Source organism: Mustela putorius, unplaced genomic scaffold (genome assembly GCF_011764305.1).
Source record: "Mustela putorius furo isolate JIRA1106 unplaced genomic scaffold, ASM1176430v1.1 tig00000228_pilon_pilon_pilon, whole genome shotgun sequence".
NCBI lineage: Eukaryota > Metazoa > Chordata > Mammalia > Carnivora > Mustelidae > Mustela > Mustela putorius.
Genome location: NW_025421322.1, coordinates 18311557 through 18339147, shown reverse-complemented (window position 1 = coordinate 18339147; position 27591 = coordinate 18311557). Strand labels below are relative to the sequence as shown.

Here is a 27591-nt window from a genome sequence, read left to right as displayed (position 1 = left end):
AGATTTATGTTTAATTTTTTTTTTTTAATGATTGGCTTTTTCACTTCTGATGTTTCAAAAATATATTCATCTTTTAAAAGATGCAAGAATCATTTAGTGGAAAATATTTTGGAGGAAATTACTTCATCTTCATTTCACAGATTCATGATTGTACCTCTAAATTCTAATTTTAATCATTTTGTAGTTTGGAGAAGGATGCTTCTCCTTTTAGCACAAAATTACTTTAAACTGACTTTCACTGGAGGAAAAACATGCCACTTAAAGTCACCCAGCTGAAGAAAATGAAGTCCAAACGCCCAAGAAATGTTTACTTAGTTTTTAACACCTACTATACTTCGAATCCTGTCATGGGTCTCTTTTATGCATTGTTGATCTTTAGAAGTTAAAAAAAAAAAAAAAGAAGAAAAAAACCCCGCTCAATTCAGTAACTTCACGTGGAGGGAATTTCACTTAACAGTGAGAATATTTGGAGATGTGAAGTAGTAAAAAGAATGTCATGCTTTAATTCAGAGTTTCTTATCTGCTACTGAACCTCCAAAGATCAGCAGGTATTAATCTTGTAGCATTTGAATAATGTTCCCATTTTATCTATTTGGTAGTACCCCCTCTAAGCACCCATTGAGCTTGCTAGCTTCCTCCGAGCTCAGAAAACCATAGCAACCCCAGTCCGCACTTCTCCAACTCAGGATAGAGTTCAAGTTGTTCTCCTCAAGCCCTCTCGCCATCCAACGCATGGCAATCACTGACCACCGACTAGGTGTCCTGAGACTTCTTCTCGTCCTAGAAAAGGGGCGGGGGAGGGGCCGCACACGCACACACACACACGGACACACACACACAATTCCGTGTCGTAGGCGGAGAGAGAAGGGAAAGTAACATCCGAAAAGGTAGAAGCACTTTGAGAGTTCTTCTGATTGTTCATGATAGCATCTCCGGGTGCTCTGGGACCATCGGCTCGGCCGCCACGCGCGGGCCCCCACCTGCCCCCCAGCCCCCCCCTCCCCCCAGGTAGGTCCTAGCCTTTATCACAGTATTCCTAAAGCTTTCGGTTTTTTCCTCGGTTTCCAGCCCGCACGTTCACACAGGGGGGTGGGGGAGGAGGAGGGGGGAGAGGCGGGGCGGGAAGGTAGCTGGGTCCCGGCTCCGCGCAGCTCTCATTTGCGGCGCTCCGACTCGGGCGAAGTTCTCGCGCAACCGGCACGCCGCGGCCGGGGCCGGTCCCGGCGGGCGGCGGCGGCGGCGGCGGGTGCTCGGAGCCGGGCGGGGCGGCGGCGGGGCGGCGGCGGCGGCGGCGGCGGCGCGGGGACGCGCGCTGTCTCTTTAAGGGAGCTCGGTCTGGGGTGGCGCTTTCCTCCGCGAAGGCTCCTTTGATATTAATAGTGTTGGTGTCTTGAAACTGACGTAATGCGCGGAGACTGAGGTCCTGACAAGCGATAACATTTCTGATAAAGACCCGATCTCACTGCAATCTCAAGCGTCCTCTTTTTGGTGCTGCTCGTTTCTCCAGACCCCGCGTCCTCTCGATCGCTCTCTCGCCTTCCTATTTTTTTTTTTTTAAACAAAAAACAACACCCCCTCCCCTCTCCCACCCGGCACCGGGCACATCCTTGCTCTATTTCCTTTCTCTTTCTCTCTCTCTCACTCTCTCTCTCTCTCTCTCTTTTTATAAAGGGGGGGAGGGAAGGGAAAGGGGGGGAGGCAGGAAAGACCTTTTTCTCCCCCCCTCCCCCCCCAATAATCCAAGATCAACTCTGCAAACAACAGAAGACGGTTCATGGCTCTGGCCGCCGCGCCACCATCTTTCGGGCTGCCGAGGGTGTTCTTGACGATTAATCAACAGGTAAGGAGGGGCCCGGGCGGGCCGCGGGGTCGGGGGCCGCGGGGGGTAACGGGGGGCGCGGGCGCCCCTCGGCCGGGCCCGGGGCGCCGCAACGCGAGTGTTGCGCCCGCGCGTGTGTGCGCAAAATGTGGGCGATCGCGAGCGGGGAGCCCTGGGAATTAAAAGTGACTTTCTTTGAAAAAAAAAAAAAAAAAGAAAAAAAAAAAAGCAGAGGGAGAGTGTGCAGAAAGCCAAGCGCAGGCTTCTCGGGTTTCACATGCATTTTCTTTCTTCCTTTTTGCGCGTGTGATTTCTTTCTTTCTTTCTTCTCTTCTGCTCTCTTCCCCCCCTGCCTCTCCTCCTTTCGGTGGGTCTGAGGCAACTGAGCCTTAGAAACGAGCGACTTCAAACCGCAGTAGCCCCTGGAGTCAGGAGGGTCAAGTTCAGCCGCCAGGGAGGAGGAAAAACAAATCCCCATTTGCCAAAAAAAGAAGTTTCAGGCCGGTGCCCCCTCCCCCTCGCAGCCCCACTCCCCCTCGCTGTCTCTTTCTGGCTGATTTTAATTCTCTCCTACCGGGCGCAGCGGAGGAGCTGGAGGTGGTTGGACCCGAGGGGCCGCCGCCGCCGCTGCCGCCGCCGCTGCAAGTTTTCTGGGGCTCCTGACAAGCCGGGAGCAGACTAGGCACCAGCATGCAGAGTAGTAAGTTGGGCCAACTTGGGAGGGTCGGGAGGGGCTCAGAGAGGGGCCTTGGGGTGGTCCCCGAAGTGGGAAAACAGCGCAGGAACTGGCGATGGCTTTGAAGAGTTTGCAAAGCCAGGCTTCAAACTTTTTGCCTTAAAGGCCCAGCTGGGCTGGAGAGGGAGGGTGTCGCATCCCCTGATGCACCCGCCTCTGCGTGGCTCAGAGCAGCTTGGCCGAGGGGTCTGTGCCCCTGTCCGTGCCATGTGGCAGGGCCTTGCTGCCCAGGCGCTTGCGTCGGGGCTGAGGAAGGGGCACACTTCCTCTGCGGCGCGGGTGATGCCCATGTGTCGCGGGTCAGCGGACACTGGACGGTGATTAAATGCCTGACAGCGGTGGGACATCCCGGCGGACGGGCGCTTCGCCTTCTGTCTAGTTCCTGTTTGGGTTCCAGAGAAACGCATCTTGGAAAGGCCAAGGCAAACATGGCTATCCCTTCAAATAACTCCAGGATTATAGGACCCCATGAATAATTTCAGGGTGAGGCGGAGGTGGGGGCTGTTTGAAGTGCAAAGCTGTTTTTGTGGCTGGGAAAGCTTTTTTGTTAGTACCTGTGTGAGATGGTGGTGCTTCCCCCGTTCCCCTGGGAAGTCAGTAACTGTTTTATGGCCTTGAGACTCTAAAGCAATTTAAGTCAGAAGGCTAGAAGGACTGGTGGGTTTCAGAGGGACTTTTGGACTGATTACATTTGAGGTCTTGCTTTACTTCCTCATATGTCTTTAGGCCTCAGAATTGATACTGTTCGAAGTTTTTGAGTAAGGGCGGTGGATCTTACTGATGAATCAAAATTATGATAGAATATTCCTCCTAATCCTATTTTGGAAAAATCTCGGCCAGAGTTTTAAGTGAGGTAAGTGGTGAGAAGCAGAGCGGAGAAGTGAGATCGCAGAGAAGTTGGGGCCGATTCATTGAACTTTGGGAGATCCATTGAACTTTTATAAAGGCACCAGGTGAACAGGGAAGGGTCTGAGAGGAAACATAAGGACGAAGTGATCTCCAGATAGGACTGGGGAGAGAATTATAAAGAAATGATTACTCGAGGCCTGCTTGTTGGCTAAAATAGATTGTTCAAAGGGAAAAATACTATAGGAACCTCTAGCCACTCTTCAAAGTCGTCCAGCTCTTAAGTTAAAAACCTATGGATCTTGCTGGCATCATGTTACTTTCCTGCTGGTTTTAGGAAAAGTTGATCATTTAGAAAAGGCTGCCAGAGTTAAGAATGCAAGGGGCAGCATAGGAAAGTAATGCGGCGGCCAGTTCTTGACGTGGACAAAATGAGAATGAAAGTTTCTGAGCTCACTGTTGTCAAGTTTCTTACATGTTGCTCATTTGCTTAGGACGCTTTCTCAGATATTCCATCGGTTAATGTAAAAAAGCAAACTCGCTCAAAAATGGTGTGGGCTTTTTTTTCTTTCTCCAAGTCGGCCAGGGTTGTGAATAAATACAGGGTTTGTATGGGAAGATGAAGCGTTTCCTGTAAGTTGTGATGCTGACAGGACAGTCTGGAAATGATACCAACATTTTGAGGATTTTTTTTTTTTTTACCTTTAAGTGAAAGTTTATTAATGACATGCTTAATCTTAACAAGTCAAACATATTGTTCTTAGAGCTTATCTCTCCTCAGATTTCATAACTTCCTTTGAAAGCTTTACCCCTGGATGAAAACATCTCTAGAGTCAGTAAAATAGGGCCATGAGCGTGCTGAAGTTTGACGATTATTTTTGAATATTAACAATGTGAAAATAAAACTCCTGACGGGGAGATGGAGTTCTATGCCACGTTCTGACTTGATTTCTCTAAATGTGAAGGATTCCGAGGGTTCATTAATACTCCGTTGGCAAAGTATTATTTGCCACGGGTGAGTTGATGTTTACGGCTTCCCAATATATCTATTATATGTTAGGATATATGTGTATAGAATGCTTTCCTACACGTAATAATCAAGTCTGACGCTCTCCAGCTAAATGGTGGAGCACAGCAAGTTCCTTACAAAAAAAGTTTGTCACTCCTTTGAATTCTGGACGCTGTAAGGGTGTCTGCTGCTTTTTAGATGTTGTCCTTTGTCTCTGAAAGGTAACATGAAAAATAAGGAGAAAGATGTCATAGTCGTGAGATCTGAGGCTGATTTTAGAGCTCAGCATTCTGAGGAGTAGTGTTTTAAACAATTTAGTAAAATTTTTGCTTGAAAATGGGTTAGACTCTGTAATACTGTACTGATCATAAGTGAGTTGCACATGCCTCTTGCATATTTTCAGTATTATTTTTACTTTTCTTTTAAGTCATGTAGTACTTCTGAGTTTACTGTGATTTCCAGGGTACAGGTCTCTGCAGTACACGTAAGGGAATCTTCATTCATAAGGGAAACCTTCAAAACAGGGAAATGGATGCATCTGTTGAAAAGCTGCTTTTAAGATCTTAGTATTTCAGTGATGTTTCTATGACTGTTGTTATTTGGTGTGTGTGTGTGTGTGTGTGTGCATGCGCGTGTGTGCGTGCACGTGCAGAGAGAGAGAGAGAAATAAAGATCACAATTTGCTATTAGTGATATGCACATTTCTATTAAGATACGCCAAAGGGTGTTAAGTTTTAATAAACTCTTTTCTTACCTTCTTTGTGGAAGTAAGTAGGTGTTACTGAAATTTTTGAAAAGACTTAGAGAAAATTGTTTTTGAGCTAAAACTTTATTTTGATTTTGAAATGAGCACACATATTACTAACTGGCCTTTTAGTGTTTTTTAATAATGCATGTACTATAGAAATTATTATTTTTTTTTTACTTCACCGCCCCTTTGGGTAGCAAACAATAATGTAATAACACTGTGCTATTGTATGTAAAGCCAAATAGACTTTAAGAAATTTATGGGCAGGTGTTTATAATTGACTTCAAGAGAAAATTATTATTTTTGAAGTAAGTGATACACTTAAAATAAGATGACTGGTGCACATTAAAACATATTCTTATTAAGATAGTCTCTGCTGTGTAAAATGAAGCCATTCATTCAGCAGACTGACAACTTTCCACTTGGTATTTGCCTTTGCTTAATTTAGTTTCCGCAGGACAGCTTGTGTGGTAGTCTGCATCTGTTTTTGGCAGGCACAGAAAACTATAAACTGAGACAGTTCTGTCCCAAATATCACAGCTCACAAGTTATAATCAATTTGATAAAAACAGGCAAGTTGTATGGACTTGTTTTCTGATGTTCATCCTTGCTCAAGCTTTCAGGTAACAGGTTTCTTTCTCTCCCCATTTTGCTGGTTATAACTACTAGTACCATGGATAACTAATTCTGGGTCCTGTTAATCATTTATCTACCTTATTTATTATTTTTTGAAATTTGGGGAAATTCATGACAGCATCTCTAGATGTGGCTCTACTTTATGTGATGACTACAGCTCTTGGTATCATCAGACAGAAGGTAATGAATTCTTTGTTACTATAATAGTTTTATAATTTATGGAGTTGCGGGGGCTCCCCTTAGCTAAAATATGAAGAAATTTACATCCTTTGCCAGATAGAAATCTCAACTTCTTCTCTGAAGTTCCTGTGATGGTCACGTATATAGAAGACTAACGCACTTCGCAGTTATTTCCATTGAAAAAAACTAGGCAGAGTTTTTTTTTACAATCATCAGAATTATTTGTTTTCCTCAGGCTTTAACCAGTGGATTAAAGTAAATATTCAAAAATACCAAGCGCTGTTTTATACTACTGTTCAGTAGCGAACAGAGCTGCAGAGGGAATAACCACTTTTAAAAATTTATCCTCAAATGTGAGTGGGTCTTAGGCTGTTTGTTTATACATAAAGGATATTTGATTAGTTATATATGACCTTTATAAATACTGTTCTTAATATCGCTCTTACAGTCACCTCTAGGGTTTTCCTATCGCTTTGTGGTTTTCAGGTCCCTGGAAACTGAATTTGTTCGTCTTTGGTTTGGTTCTCTAATGGGTATAATAACGTGGGACTGGATTTAGTTTAGAAAGAGATCTTTGGGCTTAAGGAGACCTCTTCCACTGAATTTAGGGAAGGATCTGTGGATGAAAATTATTTGAATTGTTAGTTTGAGAAGAAGGCTGACTGATGGCTGAGGCTACGGTAGAAATGTCGACTTTTTGTCACCCCCCCCGCCGCTATTTTTTTTTTTCCTAAAAGCACAAATCCAAGTAGCAAAAACAAAGATGAAATTATCTATGCACTTCAAATTTGAAGCCCCATTGGGAATCATTTTCTGATTCAAAGCTACAATTGAAATACAAATAACATCAAAATGCTCCCCTAAAAGACTTTAAGGGTACGCTTTTTGTCCTAAGCATGTTTCATTAAAAATAAGAAAGAAAACTTTTAATTTTTAAAATGTTTCTAGCTCTTTAAAAACCTGCAGTAAATACTTTACAAGTGGCTAGACACCTTCCCTGGTGGTTTAGTTTATACAAGCAGGAAACTTTCTCTCCTACTCTTTCTCTCTTTCTTGTTTTCTTTAAACCAACTGACGTAATGCCAAACTTTGCTTTAAAAGAACAGACAGAAGTAATTGGTAGCTTTTAACTTTTAATAATGTTCTGGATTGGTTTTAGTGGCCAAAATGCCATTTAAAAAAAAAAAAAAAAGTTCAAGTAAGAACGGGCTTGTGGCCTGAGGAAGAAAGGCTCTGTTGATGCAGTTATTTTTATTCTTGTTTTTCAATCTGTTATTAAAAATCTTTCCTGCTGAGCACTGCTGGATTTCTCCAATTGCTCTCTGTGATGGCTGGTGCATTTCAGGTTACCGTAACTTAAACAGTTTTTGGGTTTTGGGGAGAGTGGGTATTTGTGTTGTGTGATTTCTCTCTTATTTGAAAAAAAAAAAAACCCATTGTTTTTGTTTCAATTGAGATGAATTAATTAAGATTATCAATGGCGACAGGTCAATGAATGTGTTTATATAAAGAATGCTACACCTGTTAGCAAGAGTCTGAAATGTGGAAGTTTAATTGTGACATTAATCATTTTTATGAGCAGAGGAAGGAAAATAGATGAAACTTTACAAAAATATATTTTTAGATTGAAAGCGTTAATTTTAAGGATCGCTGTGTTTCTACTGGTGGTTCTTTTATTCGCACAATTTTAGATAATTTTTTAACCCTGTGTATCACACGGTGTTTTTAGTTTCCTTTTTTTTTTTTTTTTTTAATTTAATCGTCATTTTCTCTCTTCCTGACCTTACACAGGCAAACAGAACTTTCTCCAGTTCAGAGACATGTTGGTGATGTTCATTGACATCAGGGTAACTTCAGAAGCTGGCAAGTAGGAACATCTTTTCGGAGGGCAGAAAGATTTGTGCCAGTTTTTCCTTCCTTGGGGAAAGATACTCCACCCAGACACGGGGCCCTCCGCCCCATACGGTGGGCCAGAACTGAGTATCAATGTTGCTGGTATGAATTTTTCGTAAGGTCTAAATCTTCTGGTTACTTGTCTTGGACTTGGCTTTTAACCCTAAATTTGTTTTGAGAGTTTTTGTTTATTCTTTTCGTTACACAGAGCGTATTTTTTAAAAAAATAATATATCCTGAAATTAGATATCACAGAGATACCTTAAGATGTCTTTTAAGGCTTTTACAATTACAAAAGTATTCCACATGTTCAGGGAAGTTGACATGTTCTCTGCATAGAAATTTGACAGTTTTGACTTACCTTATGTCTTTCTCAGTTTTTCTTTGAGAGCTAAGATTTTAGTTCAAATCAGGGGCATTCTTTCTTTGCTAACTCCTCCTTTTCTTACGGATTTGTCAGGAAAAACTTTAGAAACCGAAGCTCTAGGTTGTTCACATGGAGCATGGTGAGAGTATCTTAGTTTTACTTTATTTTATTTTTCACAGAGTTTTCAGACGTAAATTTAGTTATGGGTTTCTTGCAATGGCATTTTTATTTAATGAATGTCAGTTTATTATTTCAAAATTGAGGGAAGAGTAATAAAGTTTAGCAAGAAGGAAAAAGAAAAAAAGGCAAAGGGTGGTGTTCCGAGCCCCTTTAATATCAGCAGTGTGTGTTCTGTTCAGTGGTGGGGAGGGGTTGGGGAAGCTTTGTGGGAGATGATACAAAAAAAAAAAAAAATCCATCAATTGCGCATATGATCCCCTCCCCTTAAGGTTTACTTAAACAATATGTTTCAGTTTTGCCTTAAACCATTCCGCACCACTTCTGCTCCCAAGAACCCACCACTATCTTGGTTCCTGAGCGATGAAGGATGACATTTTCAGTTGTATAATGAACTGCAGTATTGTTTGAACAAAGGTAACATATTTGGATTTGTGTAATTTTCTTGGTAGTTACTAATAGGATGCCTCTAATATGAGAGGAAAGCTAGCAATGGAAATGCCTGCAAGGGCTCGTAGTATCCACGGTAGCTATACTGTGTTTAAATTATTGCTGGGGTGTGTGCATGCGGGTGTGGGTGGGTGGTACGGGTGTCAGGTATGTGCACTGACGACAGGCAGCTACACCTGGATGGTGGGTTTTAATATGGGAGACCACTAACTCTGCCCTTTAAACAGGAATCTTTTAAGGAGTTATATGACCTACTTTATGAAGTCTAGAAGTTTGAAATGGGTATGGGGTTTAAACCTAATGAAGCCATCGTTATCATAATACTCCTATCTGCTCTGAATTTACTAAGCAGTTTCAAAAATGGCAAGGAACTATAAATCAAAATGCCCCCTTTCACTGTATTTTTCAGAAATGCTTCTGAAGAAGAACTTTTTCAAGTCCCGTTTGTTTCTGTTGAGAGGAGCAGTTCAGTGGCAGAGCTGTTTCCGAATATTATCTTTTTATGGGATAGTACTTCATATCTTACGCTTCTATCCCAAAACGTTATGTAGAAATAATATGGAACATGTAAAGACTCCGTACTGTGACCCAATGCGTTTTTCCCTAGGGTGATGGATTCTGTGCGTCACGCCAGTGCGATGCTATTTGCCAGGCTCGTAATACTGGTTTTGAGGGTTGCTGTATGTCCTATTTCATCAAGCAACACAATACAACAACTTTGGTATCTAGGTAATTGACACAGTCAAAATAGGCTCTGGAAAATGTTCCAAATACTTCTAACTCAGAAGTTAGCTTATATGTTCAATTTGTTTAACATTTGAATAAACAATGACTCATTGTCAGCTATTTAAGCCTTCTATAGTGGATAGTGTTAGAAGGAAATATACAAGTGCCCATAGTTTATTTTGTTTCATTTTTCCTTTATTTGAAGGGAACATGGTTCTCCTGTTTGCATTTCTAATTTGCTCTGTTAATCATTTTGTATTCCTGATAGTAAGTAGTCTAGTATTATGGAGAATAATAAACATATTTATAGATAGTATCTAATGTATATGTCCTAAGCTTTAAAAAAGAATAATAATATATTATTTGAGTATTAGAATAACCTAGAATGAACCCAGGATAGGATGATAAATACACCACAGCTGCTCCTTAGACATTAAATATATTTTAGCTGTAGAAGAAAAAAAAAAAGATAAAAAAAATTCCAAAGCCTCAGAGCTTTTTCACTTGTAGAATCTGGATAGAATTTACGAAACTTACTAATCAACAAATACTTTTAATATAATGTGCTTCTCGATTAGATTGTACAACATGGCTTTCAGCGGATTCTTGTAGATCAGTATTGCAGTTTTTCCTTATAAAAACATATATTATGTCTGAGATCAGACACATCTATAAATAGTGTAAATATATAGGGCAGGAGTTCATTTGTGGAATCTGTTTTCTCTATTATGTGATACATTTCACGAGCAAAGGGATCAGGCATTACTAATCTAGTTTCAGCTTTATTTTCTCTGAGCTATGCACAAGTGCAGCATATGAATTTGTGACTTCATATTAACTTAGTGCGTACATGTACGTACACATATCTGTATTCTCACTCGTATAGAATGTCTCGCATTACAGGCACTGAATGGAATTTTAACGTAGTACACATTTTTTTAAATGACTTTAACCTTTGTAATGCCCATTTTAATTACTTGATGTATCCCAACACCTTTTTGAGGGTTAATTTAATTATAGTTTTGGTTCTGAAAGGAGAGCAAGATTGACAAAACACTTTAAAAACTAACTTCTTGTGACTTCTCTGTGATGTCATTATCCAGACATCATCTTTAGCTCTGAAACACATGGAAATAAATACATCAGAGTGTTAGTGCTCTCAATACTATTAAGTAGTTCTGAACGTATAAAAGATCCTGAAAAAGATTTTGGGTTTTTTTCAGCTTTATTTTATGATGCCACTAAATTTTTTTGAAAGAGAATCTCACTCCCTGTGATTTTTAAAAATGCCATTCAACTGATGAACTTAATACCAGTTATACATATATTAATTTTAGTCAAGACCCATGTTACTAATTTTTCTCACGACCTGTTAGCCCAGTTGTTGAGTGATTAATAATTCTTTTATCAACTGTTCCTGGATATACCTTGAGATCTTTTAAAACCGGGTATTTGCTGTATCTGGCCTCTGAATTTTTTGTTAATAAATTGATTTGATTATGAATTAAAGAAACACAACTGATTATATTTAATACCATCTTTAGCTTATTATTGGAAGTATCATTGCAAAATTTTCACATCAGTTCTTCAAGGTTAGGTACATTTTAGAAAATAACTTAGGTGTAAGTGACCAGTGGAAGCAATTACATACAAGCAAGTAGTAATACGAAACATTATTTTCTGTAACTTGTAAGCAAATCCTTAGAGTTGTTTCTCTTTTGCATTTAGGACAAATTTGTATTACATTCATGACATGAAAGATGTGGTAAATTACTGTAAGAAACTCACTGTCATCTAAACCTCAATGACTGTGAATTCTTTATTTAACTCTCTATCCCATTACTTTTTATTCTACTTTTAAATGTCCTGTTCTTGAGACAATTTCTGTTGTTGAAAGAGTGTCCTAATTATTTACATGTCACTTTTTCTTTGTCTCCTGATAAACTTTAACTAAGAAAACTGTCACTTGTAAGATTTTAAGCCTACAGTAGGAATCACAATGTACACATTTTATGTATAAATATGTGTACGTGATTTTGCATGTTCAGTCTGTCAGACATTTAACTCTTAAGTGTTACACATACTTGTGTGTACTTATGTATGGACCTATCACATATTTTTACTCCTAGAAATGCTCTATACATCATTATTAATTTTAATTATGTGTATACATGCTCTTCTCACTCCCTGAGTAATTTGATATATCATTGACAATAATAAACACTTAGAAATGAGGCCCGTAATGACTAGAAATGGAAAATAGGGGGATAGATATTAATGTAAGCAGGTTTTCCTCTTTTTTGTTTGTATCATGTTCAGTTGCTATTTAAAAAGACATATGTGTGTGTAGATATATATGTGTGTGTAGAGAGATATATGTGTGTGTATATGTATCTGAACAGAAGGGGAGATATGGATACTGTATACTCCATTATAATGTAAGGAACTATTGCAATCTATGGCTTTATTTATTTATATATTTTTGACACAGGAAACTTTGACCTCTTTGCCTGTGGTACTTGGGAATTTTAGATAAACCCCATTGGGGTCACACTCATCAGTTCCGGCCTTGCGTGACAAAAAGCATTCTCTAGCTTCTGGTGCGCTAGCTACTGTGCTGTTTTCCTTCAGGACTGGAAGTCCTGTAAGTTAATTTGGCATTTGAAAACACTACTAGAATTTTTCCTTCTTGAAAATCCTCTGGATGGTTTTCAGAGGAGTAAGCAGAGATCACGGGCAGCGTGTTGTTCATTTCAGGATACTAAAGAAAATTACACTGGGAGCAGACTTGCTTCCTCTGGATTATTCTGCCATGCTTTATTACCATTTTTTTTTTCTCCTCTTTGGGATCTAATATTTCAGTTTAAGGAGGAATAAAGATTTCTCTTTTAGTGGAAAAATGTGCCACCTGTAGGGTTTTTACCTACATTTCTTCATAGTATGTACATTTGGAGGGGGAGAGCAGTGTAAGAAGAAGAAACTTATATGCTATAAAATGATATGCTTTTGTTTGCTGTTGAACAGGCCCTTACCATTCCATTTCTATGAGGAAATGCATTGAATGAAATTAAATAAAGTTGTGGTATAATTTTGAAATGATTGTAAGCACCCACTGTGACATATTTCTGGCAGAAAGATTAAGACAATGTTAGTTTCTCAGTGCTTCCACCAAACTCTGTATTCCAAGTTTATAAATATGAATTTGGCCATTTGATCACAGATGATGTTTGATATGAATATATCTTGATTCAGGGAAGAAAGTACTTAAATTATTCTCGCCATCAGTATGCTTTAGATCTGCAAGAAATACAATGCCAAGTATCGTGCTGTCAGTCCTTTGAGAGTTTTTAGTAAAGAGTTTTACTTGTTTATAGTAGCTTATATTCAGTGATATCAAGCACAGGCTGCTTAACATATTTGTGCCTTGAGCTCTAGTTGAAGTTCAATAAATGATTGTTATTTCCACTGAGATTTAGGGAGTAATGTACTAGAATAGTAGCCCTCTCCTAGTGATTGTTCTGAGGTTTGGAATTTTTAACTGATTTTTAGGAGCTATAGCATAAATATAATAATTGGTAGAAATAGTTAGAGTGATCACCTTTTATACAAGTTAGTTCTGTCTTTCATGTCTAGGAAAATATAGCAGTGAATGTTTGCTTTTTGTATGTTTTGTCTCCAAGCAGAGGAAACTGACAGTTTTATGTTTTAAGTGCCGAAAGTTGTTCTTGGCTAAGCAGTCCCTGAGTTAATCACTGGGATGTTAACTTGAATTTTTGTCTTTGAAAAGTTTTCGAATTTTAAAGCGAAATATGCTTCCATTATTTCCAAGTTGACATCCTGCGCCCTGGATTGGTTTTTAGAGAAATGTTTTCCAAATTTTCTTGGATTGCTTGAAGTCCATTGATTTTGAAATATTTAGTTTTGTTTTTTTAAGCTTTTCTGAAAGGAGAGGAAAAATTTCATCTTTTTAGGATTTTCTTCTTATAGAACTCTCGTTATTTACCGCTAACCGCAAATTCATTTTGCACTCATTTTGTATACTTTTTTCCCTTTTGTGTTCTTTTCAGAAACTCATTTTGATGCATCAGAAACTGAGAGAACAGTGATTTCAGCTCTCCCGCCACCCCTTTCTGTGATAAGATATTGTGGCCATTGCTAAGGAGTCACTACAGAAAGATCCTGTCTTATGTCATTTGCACAATTTCATTATTACTTCAGAAGAGTGATATCTGAAAATCATGTATTTATTCTAATTGCAAATATTGTGAGTGGTGTAAAATTACATGACATTTAGTTTTTTCTCATTTGCGTCTTAGGCAACTGGTGTCTAAAAATTTGTTTGAAGGAGAAAGAAAAAGTATTATAACCAGCTTTGAAATTAAGCAGTCTTGTGGAATTCTCCAAAATGAATACGAAAATATAAAATACTGTCAGCACATGGGGTTAAAATTAACTTTATATGTTTAGTGGTGGCTTTAACCTGACATATTTTAATGTAAAGGATGTTTTAGTACTAAGATGATTTCCTCTCATGCTGTCTGTATTTTATTTTTTGCAAACTGCTTAAAATGATTGGCATCCTTAAATTATGGTTATGTGTAAAACAAATAAGCCTTCTATTATAAAGAAACAATAGCTCTGAGCATTCATCTTAAAGACTATTTTAAAATATTTTCGTTTGCAACGAATACATCAGGCCCAAAGGAAATAGATAGTATCCCTAACACATCGCCCACACTATTCTCTCCAAGTGGAACTGACTCAGAGAGTGCATTAGTTCTGCTCCTAGTGGATTGATTTCATAGTATTTTGGTGTCTCTGCTGGTAGAAGTGTAGAAATTTCAACCAACCACCACCTCCTTCTTTGGCTTCTCTGGTATCAGGTGAACATTCTGCCAAAACTTTTGGTCCTGGCCATTGTAACCAAAAGCACGCTGTGGAATTGGGCTGATGGGATAATTTCAAGTCATGTTTGATATGGTATTCTGAAAAAATAATTAAAAAAAACTTACCTATTTGGAATAGAGTGGAAGAGCTGGGACAGTACTTTTAGATTTAATTCGAAGAATTAAAGCAGTTCTATAGATGCATTTCTCCTTTTCCTAATGTGGGAGAAAGTGGGGTTTATTTGGGTAAACACCTTTGCAGAAATAATCGGTTAACTTCTTTTGACACACCATGATCCTATAAAAATATGCATGGTAATATGTGCGTTTTGTTTCTTTAGGTTCCATCAATAAAACCATGTACAAAAGAAAAATGAATACATTTAATCACCTGTCTGAGGTCAGATGTAGAGTGAACTGCCTAGCCTGCGAGAGAATTCTCTTAGTTCTGTGCTTGTGTTCCAAACCTGGCCCCCGTCTCCTTTGCTCATGCGCACATTTCATCATGGGTGCCAGAGCGTCTAGTGCCCGGCTTCCCACGGATGCGTGGAAATGAGGATTTAGGCTTGAGAGCCTTTGAACGGTATTCTGCTGGAAAAAAGTAGAAGCTGACTCATGAAACACCTCTTTTACCGACTGAACTTCTCTCCCATGGTCCATCTAAAATCTGTGACTCAAGTTTAAATTTTGGTGCTTCGTTGTTCTGTCATCTAGGTATTATTCAGAGTGGCCCTAGGATCATATTTTCTTTTGAGGATTAGAAGCTGACCATTCTAGCAGAAGCATCTTATTTTACAAAGGAGAGCACTGAGGAGGAAGTTAAGTGAATTTCCCATGAGCGTACAGCCACTGAGAAAAAGAACTGAGCTTAGAACCCGTGTCTGGTCGTCATCTCCATGTCTGTCTAGGACACTAGACGGGTGTGAGGTTTGTGGAGGGAGTCTACCTAGTACCTGAAATTCACTAGTCTTCATTGTTCCCTTTGTGGATGGATTTGAGAATAGAATGAGTGTCATTTATTCACATGTAGTGGGGAATTGATCATATAATAAATCAGTTGGTTCATTCACGGTATTTCTTTATCAATACCTTATGACAATAGTGGAATCAAATATGTAATCCAGAAGTTATCCTGAAAGTTAAAAAGTTACTGCATAAAATTTAGGCTTAATGCTCCTTCAAACCACTCAACAATTCGAGCCTTGTGTGTATAGAATTCAGATGGTAAAGAATCGGTTATAAAATGGTCATTAATAAAGGAGTTAGTTTGTATTATTCTTCTCCCTGTAGTTTAGTAGTTTAAAATATCTCCCAGCATTTATCTGTTTTGAGGCCAACTTTAAAAATAAAAACAGTCCATTTGAATTAAGGATTTTTTTTTATCTTCCAAGAAACTGGACTTTTCTTTATTCATAACAGCCATAAGCCCCTTGGCAGGTTGAAAACTATAGACAGCATCTGTGAGATTAGGCCTGAAATGTGCAATTAGTTATTAAAACGTGGTTGAGAAACCATTCGTGGCATTTTAATAAACTCCTCAGCATTTAGAAAAGCAAATTAACAAAAGAATAATAAGGACCTTCATTTATTTTAAATGCTGTTGTTATTAAGTCTGTCTTTTGAATGATAAGTTTCATTAGCTTAAATATAGGAAAAATGATATTTTAAAATAAAAATGTAATGTCTTTATTCTTGTTTTAGAATTTCTTTAAAGTTACATTTTTATCCATGACCCCTCTGTACAATATAAAGTCAATTAACAGTTCTTTATTGATTCAAGTTAAACTAATTTTAATCATTTACTCTGTCACATCGGGAAAAGCAGAAAGAAATTCTGTCTTAGACATCTGAAGTATATTTTACTTAAATTTCTTGTTTCTTCTTATCTTTTACTTCTAATAATTATATAATCTAAAGGTTAGTGCAGCTCCCCTCCTCAATGAGATTTGTGATTGTTCCCCAACCTCCGAAGGCACTCCCATTTCCATTTGTTTTAAAGAATTTTGGTGAGTGCCATGCAGAAAGCTGTTGGACCCAAGACATCCCCAAACCGTTTTAGAAGACAGTTCTAGAAGGGTCTTTGGCAAGGAGGAGGAGGGTCAGACCCTGGAAATAGCAGATTTTGGTCCAGGGTCTGCTCTTGAACCCATTTCCTGTTGAGCTGCCCATTGAAGAGACCCGCTGGACTGCCTTTTATTTGTCTGGGTTTGTGGCTTAGCCAGAGGGCAGGCTTGTCTTTTTTTTTTTTTTTTTTTCTTCTTTCTTTTCTTTTTAATTTGGTTGTTTGGTTTCACTAATGTTTCTATCAGGTGAAAAGCCTTTATAAATGGCTGCTATGAATAGTATTACTCTAAAAGTAAGAAAGTTCGCCTGTGGAGAAAAATATCACGTTCAGTCAGTTAGAAATAATTACATGGGACAGTAATGAAATAATCTTTAATATTAAAAAGCATTTCTTCCAAAATGGGTTGAGGAATCGTCTTAATGAGTTTGGTGACCATCTTACAGAAAACCTCTTTATTGGTATAGTGAACATATTGTACTTTCAGAGAAAGGCTGAAAACTTCCATTACTATTGCCCAACTATCTAGGATTTTTGCTCTCCTCTGCCTCTGGTAGTTGATTATATAGCAGATTTTTTTTAATGTAGTTGATTTCTTTTAATCCTACTGTTAATTAGAGTTTAACACCCGATGGTTCCTTGATGGAACCATAGGAAAGGCTATCAATACTTACATCACCCTCGTTTTTCTTAATGTTACTTTGGGATTTATTTTTCTACTGATCCTTTCCCTGTATTCCAAATATCTCTTTTTCTCCATTGACTTTAAGAGATTGGAACCCTACCATGTTCTCTTGGCATTGCAGATCAAAATAAATTTTAAGTGGCTCTTACTTCTGGGCTTTGTTTTTCAGAAAGTACTTTATTGTTGGCTTTTAAAACAGGTCACATCCATATGAGGTTTAAATAAGATGAGTTTTTGTGTGTTTTTTTTTTTTAACCTTTCCGCTTATTAAGGAATTTGCTTTCCTTATAAATCAGTATTTGTTTAATGTTTTTTACCCTTTCTGAATCACAATTTTGCTAATCTATTCATCCACATTTAGTAAACCCCTTCTCAAACATTACTTAAACTGTTTTATATTTATTCTCACGGCTCATATTTGTAAACAAAGACTATCCTGGATGTTTTATAGAAGGTAGCTACATGGCATTTATTTTCTGCTCATTTGGATTCTCATTCAATTGCAATTGTTCATGGAGCTTTCTTAGAATGTAGGAAAAGTCCAGTTGCAATTCTGTAGCTAATATATGGCTACTGAAGCTGAGAGAGGGGTTATGATTTAAACACTGAACTGATTTTAGCAATAGTACACAAATAATGAATATAGCTCCTTCCAAAAGCTTAGAAAAATATAAGGTAAAGCAAAACAAAAGGCCACTTTTTACTTATTTCCAGATGGATTCCGTCTTTTAGTTGGCATGGCACAAAGTCAAAATGTTGCACTTTGAGATTTATTAATTAGAATGTCTCTAAGCCAGATATAGAATCTGTTCTCCTTTTTCAGATAAAAGATTAACCTACTCAGCTATAAAAATAACTTTAGAGTGGGAAAAACATTGAAATCTCAAATCTGGGTTTTCTTTTCATGTGTACCTCCATTTTTCAACAAAGTGAAATCTACCAGGTTCCTCCTTTTGTTGATGCTGTTGTATTGAGGACACCAGTGCCCTAAATGGCAGCCAAGCCCAATGGTCTTTCCATCTGACTGCATCTCTTCAATGAACTGGATGCTGCCAGCCATTCTGTTGATTATCTCTCCAGGCCTGGCTTCTGGGGACAGTGCTTCCCTACTACACTTGCTTTTGTCTGTCCTTGACTTTCCTCTTCATCTCTGTACTTTTCTTTAGTAATATATGTTTATAAATCTGTTTATCATCATTAGCCTGGCATTCCGGACTCTATCTAAGCTTCGTTCCCAGTTTGCCAACTCTGTCTGTACAATACCATGAGTTCTATCCTCAAAGTAGTACTTAGTCCTGGAACATTCCAAAACCAGCCTCCATTCATGTTCATCCCTGAGATGCTTTTCATCCATCCTTAGCTGTAGGAATTCTACCTATTCCTCAGATGCTGACTTTTGTTTTTCTTCCCGAAGCCTTCAGATCTAGAGTGACTTAGATTTAAACATCCCTGCCCTGTGCTCCCATTTATTTGTGACTTTGGTATGTAGCCCATACCAGAATCTACTTGGCATTGCAAGTCTGGGGAGAGTAAGAGGATACCCAATTTATTTCTGTCCTCTTTACAAAGCCTTAGATTCAGTGGTTTCTCAAAAGTGTTGCGTTAAATTGGCACATAGGGGGAAGGACACTTTGGCCAGAAGAGCATGGGACCTTTAGGTATTGACAAAATTGTGAAATTGGGTTGTTAGGTTTCAGAGAGGTAAAGGATTATCTGATATTGCATAATTAATAGACATTTCTTGAAGTTTGCCCTCAAGTATTGTCCCTAAAGTATAATACTACTGGTTGCAACTTCATGTGGCGTATTTTGCCGGGTACTTTCAAATTCTGTCTTTTATTGATTAACATCATTGAATCAAGTATGACAGTATGGGTAAAACTGAGGGAAAGGGAGGCCCGAACACATTTGTGAATTAGAGAAAAATGAAAACCCATATTGCCTTGTGCTTTACTGGTACTGCCTCTGAGGTATTGTAAAATTGTCAAAGATGCAAAGTGGTAAGTGATGGGCCCTGAATATGTGAAGGTTAACAATGGTAGGTTCCAAGGTCACCAGCCAGAAATGGTTAGTTTTAACTTTCACATGTTGAATGTTTGTCATCCCAAATACTGTGTCCCGATGTTTGAGGATGGTGCTTTACTTACTGGCTTCATGGTGAAAGTGACCTGTAAGAGGTCTCATGCTTGGAGGCTAAGGGAGCATGGAGGATTTAGATCTTGGGAAGATCTAACACAGACATCGGTGAATAGGGTTCTTCAGGAGCTGAGCAGAAGCAGAAGAGATGCTGCCTTGGGATGCCCAGGTCTATGGCAGTGAAGGATATTGAACCTCCCCATGCTCTTTTCAATTTCCATGTCTCCTTGAGAGCTGGCCCATAAAGTGATAACTGAATAAGCTACTGAGACATTTCTCATGTTGAAACAAGAATGCCTGAGACTTCTTTGATTACTTGATTTTTACTAATTACCTTTAATTTCATTTTAAAAACAAGGGAACAGTTTCGAAGTTTGTTTTTTGGGGGTGTGTGTGTGTGTGTGTGTGTGTGTGCTTTTTGTTTGTTTGGTTTTTTCTTTTTTTGTTTTTTTAAAGACCTTATCCTTGGCCTTCTCTCTCTCTGTGTGTGTGTGTGTGTGTGTGTGTGTGTGTTTTAAACTACAAATCTTTCTTTTATCTAAGAATTGGGAAGACCCTTTGATTTAATATATGAATCTATTAAGCACTTAAATATTATCTTAAACAGCTTTGGAAAATTATGAAGGCTTGCTGATCCCGTGCATTCCCAAATCTGTATGGGCATGGAGCATTGAAGGAGAAATCAAGGAAAGGATCTCTTTAATGAATTTCTTTTCTTTTTTTAAAAATACTATTTCCTTAAAAAAAAAAAAAAGATTTTATTTATTTATTTAACACAGAGAGAGAGAGAGAGAGAGAGATCACAAGTAGGCAGAGAGGCAGGTAGAGAGAGAGAGGGGAAGCAGGCTTCCCGCTGAGCAGAGAGCCCCATGTGGGGCTTGATCCCAGGACCCTGAGCCTAAGGCAGAGGCTTAACACACTGAGCCACCCAGGCGCCCCAGTGAATTTCTTTACTTCTAGGTCAGCTCATTACTTGGAGGACTCTCATTTATCTATTTCTTTCTTAATAACAAAACATTCCAAAGCTTCCTAGAAACCTTAGCTAATTGCATTTTTCAGACATACTTTTCTGATGTCACCTTATGTCTATCAGCAACTTAAAAAACCCTTTGGAAGGGATTGTTGGGGATTTTTAAGAGTAATAACTGCCTGAAATTTACAAACTATTTACATGATAGTAGAAGGAGTTTCATGGAAGAGTACGTTCTAGTTAATAAGTAGGAATTTTTAAATCCTCTGTATTTTTCCACAACTGAAGGGGCGCATACTTTTGGTTGGAAGCAAGTAGGCGAAACGTACGTAGTCCTCTCTTGTAGTCTTGGTGGCTTAGAAATCTCTTTATTATAGTTTGATAATCCCTGACATGACTGTCTAGCTCTCATGTCTTCTAAGGCAGAAATTGATGAAGGAAATGTATGTTTTGGCTCCATTAAAATATTCCTTATCAGACCGTATGTGGGAGGCGTGGTCACTGCAGATGCCTCTATTTACCAGCTGGATGGTGTGTGTGCCCTGTGAGTTTCCTGTCTACAAAAGCTGTGTGGTGCCCTTTAAGGGTGGGAAGGAGCACATTATTAAATGTGTTGGTCGGGCAGTGGTCGTGTTTTCACTTGTGAAAATCAGGGAGCAGAGGGCATGCAAACTTTGCCCAAAGGCTGGATACAGTTTGCATAGAAATGAGCTACGTGTGGCAACAACCGATTTGGTGGATGCCTAGCTTGTGCTGCTTACTAAGGAGAGGTGAGAGCAACCACAGCCCATAGGTGAGCTAGGTTTACAGTTGGGGGGAAAGGGTCCTTCCCCAGAGGGGCCACCTTCAGATGATGGTAGTGGGTCATGTTTGTGGAGCACTGTACTGTGTTGTCTCCAGCTGAGAGAGGAACTACTGTCATCCACGTTTCTCAGGGCAGTCGCCTAGGCTGGGACAGGTAGCAAGAACAGAATCAGGATTTGAACCCAAAGCAGTGTGGCTGGAGAGCTGACGCTTGGTAAGCACTTCTACTTCACTTCTCATTTGCTGGGAGCAGGGTTTTCAGCTGCTATATAATCCCGGGGTTTCAAAGACTAGGTGACTTTCATATTCATGCTGTTTCAGCCTGTTTCCTTCTCAAACCCTAATCTACCTTTGTTCATTTTCAGAGAGGTAAAACCATCGTCTCTGTATGTGACATTTTAAAATCTGGTTTTAGTAATAACTCATGATCAACTTGCGTTTTTTCCAGAGGTGGCTGCAATCTTGTTTAAAAAAAAAAAAAAATCTGTGTTAGTCTAAGTAACTGTGTCTTCTTGGCTCCATTACAGCAAAAAGGCTGTGATTAGCAAACTCTTGTAGGGGGAAGTTGTTGAATGACATGGGGATGTGGTACTGTCCTGTTAATCCTCAGGGCTTTGTGTTTCTTAAATTATTTGCACTCCTGGACAACTGCCCCTGCTCCAAATGGGGTCTTAGCGGGGCCTTCTGACTTGGCTTCTGTGTGTTACAAAAACATTAAAAGGAAAGGTTGGTTTGGGTTAGGCTTACAAACCAACCCACCCTTATCATCTTTTAGCTTATTTGTGTCTGTTGGATTAATTAAAAAAAAAAAAGTAATTTATATTTTATGAATGATCTTTAAAGATCCCGCGTGTTCTGGTGGTTAGTATAGTCACACAAGCAAAAGCCAGGAGTCAACCTGATTTTTTTTTTTTTTTTTAAGCCTTTTATTTTTAAGGAGAAATAAAAAGTCAGGACCGCAGGTCAGTCGCAGCAGTAGGATTCCATTTCCTTTTACCCTGCTTCTCCAGAAGCTCCCGTCAGAGCGAGTTGGCTGCGTCCCCGAAGGAGGCTGCTCCGCTTGCCGGCTGCCTGGGGCCTTTGAAGCTGCGGCGACCGGAGCTTTGTGGGTGTCGGGGGCGTCCGCGGCGCCTCGCGCGAGCCCCCCGCCCGCCGCCGCCACCACGCGTGCTCGGCGCGGGGCTGTGGGCGTGTTGTCGCAGGCCGCCCCGCGGAAGCGGGCTGTGCGCTCGGCCTGCGCGTCCCCGCGTGCGGCTGCTGCGCGCCCGGCTCCCGCCGCTCCCGCCGCCCCCCACCCCTCCCACTCCCCTCCGCGCCCCGCGCCCCGCCGGCCCGGTCGCCGGCCCCGGCCAGCCCGCCGCGCGCGCGTCCCTGCTCCTCCTCTCCGCCCGCGGCTCCCGCCTCCCCGCCCCTCTCCCCGCTTCCCAACCTGCTCCGCAGTCCCCGGGAACGCTGTCCCTCTCGTCTTGGCCGCTCCCTCGCTTCCTCCGCCGCCGCCGCCGCCGCTGCCCCCCTTGGCGCTGACGTTCTCGCCGCCTTTCGTCCTGCGTCGCGCACCCACGATGGGCTCCCGGGCACGTCCTCCCCCGGACATCCGACGGTTCACCTGCGACCGTGGTGCAACTTGTGGACGGTCGCCCGTTGAGATCCCTGAAGTTCGGGCTTTGCCTTCCCTAAGCAACTGTCGCCTGATTAGCTCTCGGGGCTGTCCCACACTTTCTCCTCCGCCGCTGGCCCGGAGCTGCTTCCACCAGGTATCTCCTGTTCTGCGGTGTATTTACCCACGCACCCGTTCTTGAGTACGTGGAAGGGCTGTGTCTCCTGCCTTCTCAGAAAGCCGCGAGTGCCCTGAACATCAGAAACTCAGATCACTAAGTCACAGTGTATGTTATAATTTAATTTAGTAGGTTTTTTTTTTTTTTTTTTTTTTTTTTTAAAATATAAGCGTATGACGCCTCTCTGGAGTGGCTGAGGCTTCTCTCATATTTTTTGGTGTTCTGGTGACGAGGACCTTCTATTTTTTCCTTAAGGAACACATTTTGAAACGGTTCTGTACCTGGATCCCTATCCAGGTTTAGCCCTCTCTACATTATGGAGCTTATTTTTAAAATTAATTCTTTTTAAGGCCATGCTTTTTACACGCCCCTGTATTCATGTCCTTTTCTATAAACCTTGTTAAGGTTATATCATGAAATACCAGTAATTTTAGGAGAGCTTCTCTTCAGCTGTTACCACAAGAAAGTTTTAGCAAAAGGATCCAACTTTATTGCTCATATAATGTATATCCACTTCCTTTTTGTCTCCAAGGTCCTTGTATGACTGACGTAAAGATAATAGGTGTTATATACCTGGATGGAAGGGGGACATTTTGGCTTGTAGGGGACGGGATTTTATAGTGATACCTCGGTTGATTTTAACCTCCCCCCCCAAAAATGGAAATTCAGCTCCTTCTTTATACCCTGTAACAGATTAACTTTTAGTATTGCTCTGCATAGGGAGCGTGTTTAAGTTGATATCCGAAGTTATTTCCTAAGACAGGAGAACACTGAAGCTGTTTTTGTTGAAACAAAGTGGACCCTTAAATATAAGAAATGATTTAATAAAGGAGGTCATTTTAAAGTAGCATGTTGAAAAGAAAATGATAATTTATGCTTAAAAACATCAGTAATACTGAACCAATTATTAGTTAAGTACTGCTCTATCCTGAAATTTTTAACTCTGTAATTACGCTATGAAAACTGAGGCGCCGAAGTCACAACATCAGGAGCTTAGTTAAAACATGCAAATAATAATGACCCAGTCCACAAGACATTATTCTTATTGTTGGAACAGCCATTCCTAGAGTGTAGAAGGTGCTTACTTTAGTCGTTAGAAATGTGCCTCACAATATTTCTTAGACTTTTTGTTTTATTTTTGCATATTTCTCTTATTTGAGCCCTTTGGTCTCTGTCCAAGCTTATTTGTTCTCCGGATATGTACAGTACAGATTAAAATATAGACGTTTCAGCCATCCCATGCCTTCTGGGACTTGTGATTGCCTGGAATAGGCTTATGTCCAGCTGTGTTTAGAAGCTCACTAGGTTGCAGCTATGTTTTCCTATCTGTGGTGTGGCTTAGTTGGAATAAAATCAGAATGAGAGTAAGTGTCTCACTTCCCTAGTTTACAGTTTTCCCATCTACAAGCTGTGAGCAGTACTACCTGGGAACAGATTGAGGGGGTTAAATCAATTAAATAATATATGTAAAACAGGTTTGGTGATTGCCAAAGGGCTGTGTGACTATTTATTATTATGATCATAATTATAATTGTTCTGTTTCTAATCTTTTAAATTTTCATATATCATTAACATGGGAGTGTCTATTAGACTGTTCAAATGGGTGTTTCTAAAGTTTTATTTTATCTTTTAATTTAAAACTTATATTTAGGATATGCACAGAGTAGAATTCTAGCTGTCAGCTGTTGTAGGGAAGCGTGGCACCAATTGTTCCAGAAGACTAGTTGGCATCATACTCTTGGATATATACATATATATACACCTTAATATATATGCCTTAATTCATTCCAATCTGTTGGATTTCTGTTGTAAGAGTTTTGGTGTAGAAGTCTATTCTGAATTGTAAAAGTTCTTCAAAGAAATATTTTTGAGGTATTTTTTTGCATTGTCCATTGGTGCCCTACTTACGGGGTTATTGGTGGCCTAGGCCATCATTTTTATTTTAAAAAATGTTTGTGCATTAAATACATGACTTTTGAAAACCAGGATTTCCTCTCAGAGCTTGCCTTTTTGTATGAATTTCATGAAATTTCTTCCTCTCCTTTTAAATGCATGAGTCTTAACGAAATTCTCCTTCAGAGTTCATCGCTGTCTTCTTTGTTGTGGTTGTGGTAAGTTCATCAGGATACATCAGGCATCCTTCCTAAGGAGTGGTCTCTCACAGATAATATTTTGTGATTCTCTGTGGATATTTCAGAATTTATCTTTGTTTTCATATATGGGATATGTGCCACATGATTATAAACACTTGGTGAATAAAAATGATTTGTTACTCCTGAGGTCACCCAGTTTTCTGCAGGAGAATAATAAATAGTCACATGATTTCACAGCCACGGTACGTTGTACGCCACGGTGCAGTGATTCCGAGGCATCATTTGCAACCATATGTCCTAAGTTTTCAAGCTAAGTGTGTGTACGTGCGCGTGCGTGCCCGCACGCGCGCGTGTGTCTGCTTTCTCTGTTTTGTTGTTTCTTGAGAAGTAAGCATGCTCTTCACATCCAAAATAAAAATTCCATTTATTTACAAAACATGTCTATTAAAGAAATAACAGTAGGATTAAAATTAATAAAGGCTTTTTTAAGAGATTAGAAGCTCAAGAGTATTTTCTCAACAATGACACATGAAATGTCATTCACTTTTTTTTCTAGGGGAAATTATATTAAACCCTTGGGATTGCTTTTTATTTGATAGGAAAGAAGTCCCTACTGAGAGCACTAATCCTAAATTTTTTCTTGGCAATATGCTCTCAAATTATACGTGGAATACATAATTCATATTAGGGGCTTGCAGGATGTGTTGGTGAAATGACTACAATTTCTCGGTTTGTTATATAAGTTTTCAAATAATGGAGGAAGTTCTAGAAATTATTTAAGAATTTCCAAAGTGAGATTGTCAGGGAGTTTGAATGATACCAGTTCTCCGAAACTTCTTTTTCACTTAGACAGTTCCCTATTTATTTGTATTCTACAGTGAGTCACGGGCTCATATTTCTATTGTATTTCTGTCTTATTTATAATTATCCTATATATGTGTAGTATTTGGTAATAAGTATATGCATACTTTAAACATGCTCATTCTTTAGACTTTGGAAATTAAGGAAATTGAATATAGAGCTTTTCATTTCCACATCACAGTTGTGTTTCAATGCTGAACTTCAGTAACTGGAAGCCATTTCTATATTCTGGTAATTTGATAACCCACTTTGAAATGTATTTGTTGAGCTCATTGTAATTCCATGTGTCTCTAATGAAAGGCATGTGAAGGTATGGGTTGAAAGAATTAACTGTGCTTGGTCCTTGCAGAGACCCTGTTGCCCGTTTTGGGCAATCTTTAACCTGGCACCCAGTCCTGTGCTTTGCTAAAATGGAGTTTTCCAAAATTTAAATGATGTCATGTTGGAAAGCGATGCCAAGAAACAATGTGGCAGTTTCTAAATTTTGTGAAGCTAAAATCCCTGGTTACAAGAAAGAGTACATGTCACAGATGAGTAGTTAGTAATGACTTCAGTTTAGCAGGAAAAGAGCAATTCCCATATGCTGATTCTAGTCTCATAACAAAGAATGTTATAGAAAGATTGCACAGTATTTAACAAGCTGTGAGTTAATGTGACAGTGTCAGTGGATCTAGTTCCAGAAGGATAATCACTTTACCATATTTCTTCAAAAATATTTTAAGTTATACAGAAAACTCGCTACAAATGAATCCAGACGGTTCCCACTGCACTCCACCCCCCTCTCCCTAAGTGAGGCAGTAACACTGAGTTTAGTTCAACAATTAAATTCTCCAGACTGCCTGATCCTAAGGACCTGGATAGATAAATAAGTGTCGCTGTCAGGCTGAGCCTCAGAGGTCTACCTCCTGTCGGCTGGTGAGTGGGTATAAATGAGAATGTTCTCCTGGAGTATTTGAGACTTAGGTTTTGGTACATCACTTTACCTCTCACGGAGAGCCACTCCCGGTTTGAACCTAGACTACATTCTTCAATGTTTGTGGGCACCTTAGATAAAGTCAAGAAAATGAAGTCGAGTTGCATTGCTTTCAGCTCCGTGGAGCATGTACTGTGGACGGTCTTCCGTATGATGGGTTGGTGGGTTGGTTATCCACCATTCATTTCCAAGGCCTTTCCCAAAGGCTTGGTCTCTTACGTGCATTCGTATTGGCACGATGATTTCCACGCCAGTATGAACTGTAACAAACTGGTGGATTTAACTTTGAATCATAGGCTTGACTGGGTTCCCTTAAAGCTTAGAGCTCATGCTCATCGTTTTGGTGTTACAAGGACTCTTAGAGGCAGGGATGGGGAGCAGCAGGGGAGTGGGAGAGGGCCTTATCTCTTTCAGTGATGTAGAAAAAAAAGTGCATATTCTCCATCATGAAAGAAGATAGCCTTTTTCAATTCCGAGAATATTGTTTTACCATCCAACTAAGGAGACTTGTCTCTGCTTTTCCAATGAACATATATATATAGTTGGGTATTCGGAGAGGGAGGTACATAAAATTAGCAATCCATCATGAAAAATTTCTACAAAATGTCTTTAATAAAGGCGTTTTTTTTTCTTTGAAAGCAATTATGAAGTTGATAATTAAATGAGATGCAAATAAGATTATATTTAAATCAGAGTTCCCAGTCTTCCCATTGTTGAAGACATTCCCTGGGGACAGATTATGGAATGAAGGAGTTCTGG

The 27591-nt window shown here is 39.6% G+C and overlaps 1 protein-coding gene across 5 annotated transcripts in view; it reads left to right on the top strand.

Annotated features, from left to right (window-relative positions):
* Nucleotides 1–1305: 1305 nt before the first annotated feature.
* Nucleotides 1306–27591, top strand: part of TRPS1 (transcriptional repressor GATA binding 1) — a 255662-nt gene continuing 229376 nt past the window's right edge. For 3 of the 5 annotated variants that reach the window (XM_045078068.1, XM_045078069.1, XM_045078066.1), the window contains exon 1: nucleotides 1307–1840. The gene's annotated coding sequence lies outside the window, so the exon portion shown is untranslated. Of the gene's footprint in view, nucleotides 1841–1891; nucleotides 2520–27591 lie in introns of those variants that run through there. The other 2 variants (XM_045078067.1, XM_013051723.2) reach the window with 2 other exon arrangements.